Source organism: Wolffia australiana, chromosome 17 (assembly GCF_029677425.1).
Source record: "Wolffia australiana isolate 7733 chromosome 17, ASM2967742v1".
In the NCBI taxonomy this organism is placed as follows: Eukaryota; Viridiplantae; Streptophyta; class Magnoliopsida; order Alismatales; family Araceae; genus Wolffia; species Wolffia australiana.
The window spans coordinates 5,574,418-5,581,611 of record NC_135851.1 but is presented as its reverse complement, the minus strand read 5'-3'; positions in this window follow the sequence as shown (position 1 = coordinate 5,581,611).

The following is a 7,194-nucleotide window of genomic DNA, read 5'->3' as shown; positions in this document are numbered from 1 at the left end:
CGTTGAACGGCATTGGTTAAGTGCGGTTGTCGTGGGCGCAGCGTCAAGCGTGGGCGAACACCAGCAGCGTCGCGGCGCGAAGTGCGCGAGCGCCTGGCGCAGCGCAGCGTCGTGGCTTGAAGCGCCGACGGCGTCCGGACAGGGGCAGCCAGAGTGCGGTCTCGGGCGGCCCTAGCGAAGGCTGTCGGGGCAGGCGAGGGCGGCGCGCGCGCGACGCGCGGACGGCATTTAAAACGAGTTATGTAGAATTTGGTTGAGGAGGAGCCCTAGCGGTGGACTCTAGGGAGGGTGAGGGATGAGTATTAGTTGTAGTTGATGACTGATTCGGAGCGGGTGGACGATGTTCGGTGGGAGTACGAGTAGGGGTAGGAACGGGTGGTGGTGGTGCCGGGAGAGCTAAGGGAGGATTACGCTGGGTCGCACGATTGGAATAAGAAGAGCAGGGCGATTGTACGCGGGAGTATGGTATAAGTTCTGACAAAGTTCTAGGTCCTCTACAATCTGATAGGCCTGCTCGAGAGTCGTGGCCTTACGGACAAGCAATTCCGTCTCTAGATAAGGGTTAAGACCAGTCCTAAAATGAGAAATAACGACTGAGATTCTCTTCAACTCGACACCTCATATAGAATTCCTCAAATTGAGTGATATACTCGGAGACGGGGCACCTACCCTACTGCAGTTTGTGCCATTGGTCTAGAAGGTTGTCAAGATAGGCAAGTGGGATGTATTTTTCACGTAGTTTGTCCTTCATTTGGGGCCAAGTATCTATGGGTGCCTCACGACGGTTATAAATAAAAAATTCAAGATTTTCCCAAAAGATCTTGGCTTGTCCACCTAATCTCATCTCGGCATACTGGACCTTCTGCCACTCTAGCATATTGTACCACTTGAAATAACTATTCAATTTAGACTCCCAATCAAGATACTCTTTAGGGTCCCTAGATCCCTCGTAGTATGGAACATCAACTTTGACGCTACGCTGAATCTGCTGCCATTGGTTGTCGTGATCCACACGGCGGTGATCGCGATGGGGAACCACATCCTCGGGTGGAAAAGGATCGTTCCTGTTTGAACCATTCCCGTTCCATCCGTGATATCTATCATGGGGCGCATAAGGATCATTCCGAGGGGGATGATTCCTATCGCGCTCCGGGATCCTCTTCTCCGGTGGAAGGTAGTCGTCCCGTAGTGGGCGATTTGCATCATGCACCGGGGGTCTATCCACAGGTGGATAGGGATCATTCCGTGGAGGACGATTTCGATCCTGACCTGGGGTCCTAGGTTCGGGCGGATAGTAATCGTCACGACGATTTCTATCATGAACCGGAGTGCGAATATCCGGAGGAATCAGATCGTCTCGCTCGAGACGATTCTGATTTCGGCTTCCGGATCTATCTTCGGGTCATATAGGATCATCAATGTCGCGATGATTCCTATCACGATCTCGAGATCTAGGATCTGGGGGAAAGTGGTTCTCGCGATCGCGGCGATGTCAATCCAAACCTCTATTTTCGAGTTGATAAGTCCGCTCGCTCACCGCATCGATCGAACTAGTTAGACGATTGTCCATATTGGTAATTCGTGTATTGACATCACGAAAACCGTTCTAGACAGCGTCTAATACACGATCGATGTCTCCTCGAGAAGAGGTCGGTGGTACAGATGACGACAACTCGTGGACAGGGACAGACACCTCACGACCATCTTGGGGTTGGTCTGTCATCGGAGCGGCGACTCGTTTGCCGGAATGCAAATGCATGCAATGAACTAACAGATGATGATGAATGTAGACGTCTACGATGGCAGAAACGACTGGGCTAACAGGTTAGGCTCGGATACCAATTTTACGTAGGACGACTATGGGGTAGACGAGGAAGGGCGGGACGACAGGACTAGGGGTAGGATAGGCGTGAGGGATAAAACAATCCACAGAAATTCACGGTCGGGTCTGGACTTTAAAACCGATGAAAATCTGGTGGTGCAGCTCCGACCCTTATCGAGGGCGGGAGTACTGTCTTCCGCCACCGCAACGATGCCTAAGCACCAAAATCAATACGTCGAATTCGTGTCGCGAGGAAACACTCGAGAGGTAGCTTGAAGAAGCAAAGAATTCAAACTAATTCAGATTCTGACGGCTGTGGAAACTTCCAGAGAAAACACTAGACGGAGAAAACGTCGACACCAAAGAGTTCAGGCGTACCTCAGCACCGAAGTGCGTGAAGAGATTGCGGGCAATTCTGAACGTGACGAGGCTCGGTGAATCCGGGCGTTGAGCGGCCCACTGGACGAGGACGAGGCTGGACGTTCCGGGTGTTGAACGGCCCTGGTTAAGTGTGGTTGTCGTGGGCGCAGCGTCAAGCGTGGGTGAACACCCTCGTGCGCGCAGCGTGCGCGGCTTGAAGCGCCGACGGCTTCTGGACAGGGGCAGCCAGAGTGCGGTCTCGTGCGGCCCTGGCGAAGGCTGTCGGGGCAGGCGAGAGCGGCGCATGCACGGCGCGCAGGCGGCGCGTGGGCGAATCGCGGGCGTCGCGCGGCGGCGCGGCGGCGTGGCGTGGCGGCGCGTGGCGCGCGCGTAGGAGGAGTGCGGGCGGAGCGCGAGCGGCGCGCGTGCGGCGCGCGGGCAGTCTAGGTGGCCCCCTTGGAGAGAAAGAGAGAGGGGAGAATGGAGAGAAAGAGAGATAAGAGAAAGAGAGAGGAGAGGGGAGGCCGACGTCGGAAGGCCGTGGTAGTGGTGGTAGCGGCGGCGGCGGTGGCGACGGCGACTAGGCTTTGGAAGGTGGAAGATAGGGGAGGCTGGGCAATCCTCCAAGAAGACTTAAACAAAAACTCGATTCTTGAATTATGATTGCCTAATGTTTCTTGAAAACAATGGCCTATATATAAGCCTTGGAGGAAAGAGAAAATGACGAGAAAATAAAGACGAGAAAATAAAGACGTGCGTCGTGTCATGCCAAAGGGCAGTTGTGGATCTGCCTCTGGCGTCGTATCATGACGCGCGTAGGGACATGCGTGGGTGGAGACGTGCTTATAGATGGTTGTGGCATGTTGACTTCGGTTGACTCTGGTTGACTGTGGTCCATAGCGGGCGTGTTGACTCCGGCTGACCATGGTGACGCGTTCGATGCTGAAGTGTTGGCGTCCTTGCCATCAGTTCCTATCCACCGGATAGGAACTACTACCCCCCTCGAGAACAGGAGTTCTCGACTTCTCGACCATCATGAGCATCACCATGAGGGGGGCCCTAACCCTAACCGGATACTGGTACCGAATGCTCAACACTACTCGTCCCAACCAGGTAGCCCTCGGCATTCGCTAGCTACACGTCGATGGGAGGCCGCCACATATGGCGGCAGCTCAGCCTACCCGCCCTATTACAGGACGGCACCAGCGCCTGCACCAGCCCACCTTGAGGAGCCCACAGCGCCACCTCGAGCGGCACCGAGATACCCCGCTGACTACGACTACGCACCTCGTCAGGAGTCTCCGACTGATGACCCCCCGAGGCTTAGGACGCTGGACACGTACCCACCACACCCCAAGTATGGCTACCTAGCACCTCCCTCGGTGCCACCGAGGTGACCCTAGCATTATGGATACTTGGAGGAGCGACCACACTACCCTCCGGCGCCTCGCCGAGAGGCCTACTACCCAGACCCACAGGATCATGCTTATCAGCGGAACACGCCCCGTCGCCCTCCTGCTCGTCACCTCGAGGACGAACATGAGGGATGGGGAGAGGCACACCGCACCACGATCCAAAAGAGCATCCGGATAGAGGCACCAATTTTCAAAGGGTCACGAAACCCCAAAGATTACACAGACTGGGAGTCAGACCTGGAAAGTTATTTCCAATGGTACGACATGGATGATGACTTATGTGTGGCATGTCGAGGCTCATCTAGGAGGCAAAGCCAAAATTTTTTGGATGAACGAGAAGGAGGCTGCTCGACGATGCGTAGATCCTCCCTTCACATGGGATGAGATGTCATGGAAGCTCAAGGATAAATATATCCCTAAGCTTTACATGACTCACCTCTTGCTGAAATGGATGAATCTCAAGCAGGGGAAGCGCAAGGTCTCTGAGTACCTCGAGGATTTCGAGGAGTATCAAATGCGATGCAAATTTGTGGAAAGTCTGCAAATCCAGATCGCATTCTTTGTCCATGGGCTTTGCCCAGACCTAGGAGCTCGGGTCCTAGAACAGAACCCCCCCACCGTCAACCTAGCCTATGGCCTCGTTGAGAGCAACTGGCTCAGCCACGATGATGTCGTGCTGTCTACTCCGTCGCACCCGCGCCACCCAGCTGGCGATGACATCTGTGACTACACGAACCACAGCAGCCTGGGCCGCAGCACCACCGCTCCCCGCCCCATTGCCCCTGTAGTGGCCCCGACCTCGGCGCTGGCACCGCCCAAACCTTCAGCGATATTGACTGCTAGGGCCCCGATTGCTCCACGCGAGCCCATCCAATGCTTAAAGTGGAAGGGCTTTGGGCATCAACGGAACGATTGTCCCACTCTCATGGTCATGGACATACATAGACAACCAGTGGAAGAACAGCCTGAGGATGACCTCGAAGTGGATGAGTACCCGGCCGAGTGTCCTGATGGTGAGGACTTGGATGACCCACTTGGATACATCCAAATCACTCCTATCACCCCCCCACCGACACGTCACGTCGCTACTTTGGAGACTACCGGAGTGAAGAGCCCCACCAAGACCGCCCGAATGGTCCCTACACCCACCACCGCCATGGCATCAACTCGGCCCATTGTTGTGCCCAGCGCACGTCCATCTTCTATACATACGTCAAGATTGGTGGGCGTACGTATAAGTTGATGGGCATACGTATACGTATAAGTTGATTGGTGGGCCTACGTATAAGTTGACATCAATGGCATTTCCGAGGATACAGCCACGCGACTTGGGCTTCCATTAACATCACATCCGACCCCGTACAATGTATCATGGATCGACGCGTCAATGAACCTGGTAAAGATGCAATGTTACGTGCCCTTGAAGATGAGCACGTACGACGAGAAGGTGTTGTGCGACGTACTACCAATGAAAATTGGTAGCATTATACTTGGTCGACCATGGTTATATGACCATGACTAACAGTTAGCCAGAAGAGCAAACACGTGCTCTTTCATCTATGGCGGTCAACGACTGATATGGTACCCTTCGGTGCGACTACCATCGCTAACCACACAGTCCTCGACGACCCCATTACGCACTACACCTCCCGCCATTATCACTAATGGCTGCATCTTCCGGATAGAGTTGGAACATGACAGAGAATTCACTCCCGTAGGCTACGCCGTAGCTTTATCTGACAGAGCTGCTGAATCTGATCATGAGAGCCCACCGCCGGAGATCACCTAGCTCCTCGAGGAGTATGTGGATGTGTTCCCTGTCGAGCTACCGAATGAGCTCCCAGCGTTACGCCACATTCAGCACACCATCGACTTGGTCCCAGGAGCAACCCTCCCCAACCTTCCACACTACCAGACGAACCCGGTTAAGTATGAGGAATTGTACACCCAAGTGAAGAATTTATCAGCTAAAGGCTTAATTCAGGAAAGCCTCAGTTCATGTGCCGTACCAGCCTTGCTCGATCCAAAGAAAGATGGCACTTGGAGGATGTGCTGCGACTCACGAGCCATCAATAAGATCACGGTGAAATACCGTTATCCAATTCCACGGGTCCAAGACTTATTCGACGAGATGGTAGGCGCATCTATCTTCTCCAAGATAGACTTACGCAGTGCTTACCATCAGGTAAGAATAAGACCGAGGGCGAATGGAAGACGGCATTCAAGATAAAGGATGGTCTCTTTGAATGGAATGTCATGCCATTCGGGTCATCAAACGCACCTAGTACCTTTCAACGTTTGATGAATGAGGTACTACGGCCTTACATCGGCAGGTTTGTCGTCGTATACTTTGACGACATTCTAGTATACAGCAAAACCAGGGAGGAGCACGCCCAACATCTGCGACACGTGTGCACAGCTCTACGCCACAAAAAGTTGTATGCACATCCGAAGAAGTGCACCTTCTTCACCTCTGAGGTCTCCTTCCTCGGATTCATCTTATCTGCACACGGAGTAGCTGCCGACCCGGCCAAGATTGACGTCATCAGTGCCTGGCCCAAGCTCAAGAGCATTCACGACGTGTGCAGCTTTATAGGACTCACAACCTTCTATCGTAGGTTTATTCCAGGGTTTAGTGGAGTCACGCTCTCATCACCGACATTCTAAAAGGTGAGAAATTTGAATGGACTCCCTCCGCGGACCAGGCCTTTGAGCTCCTCAAGAAGCTCATGACCAAGGCTCCAATACTTAAGTTACCAGATTTCAACAAAGTCTTTGAGGTTGCGTGCGATGCGTCAGGAGTCGGGATCGGAGGAGTCCTCAGCCAGGAAGGGCACCCGATCGAATGCTTCAACGAGAAGCTGAATGATACTCGACGGCGGTACGATAACTACGACCGAGAGTTCTACGCTCTCGTACAATCCCTCCGCCATTGGTGATACTACTTACTTCCCAAGGAGTTTGTGCTATACTCAGATCACAGTGCCTTACGACACTTGCAAGACCAGAGGAAGGTCAGTGACCGACACGCCCGGTGGATTGCATACCTCCAAGATTTCACATTCTTCGTCTGCTACAAGAAGGGGAAGGACAACGTCGTAGCCGACGCCTTGAGCCGGCGGCCACTAGTCCTCAATGTGATGAAGACCCAAGTCCTTGGGTTTGAGAAAATTTGTGACGAGTATGCCGAGTGCCCAGACTTTTCTAAAGTCTACTCCTCGCTCAAGGACCCGACCATCCCAAAGTCCAAGGACCTTATCATCGACGATGGCTACTTCTTCTATGGCAAGAGGCTGTGCATCCCTAAGACCTCCATGTGTGACTTCCTTATCTACGAAACACACGTAGGTGGACTTAGTGGACACTTTGGGATCAACAAGACCATCCAAGCCCTAGAGCATCGATTCCACTGGCCGTCCTTGAAAAGGGATGTTGGGAGATTCATCTCACGATGCCTCACATGTTCGCGCGCTGATAAGCTCAACTTTTGGGTAATTTTACTGGTTAATTACTGGTTAATCGTGTGAGGATTGAGCTTATGCAACAATATTTATAACCTCACAGCCTTAGGGCGAGTAAGGTGTCGATCCACAGGGA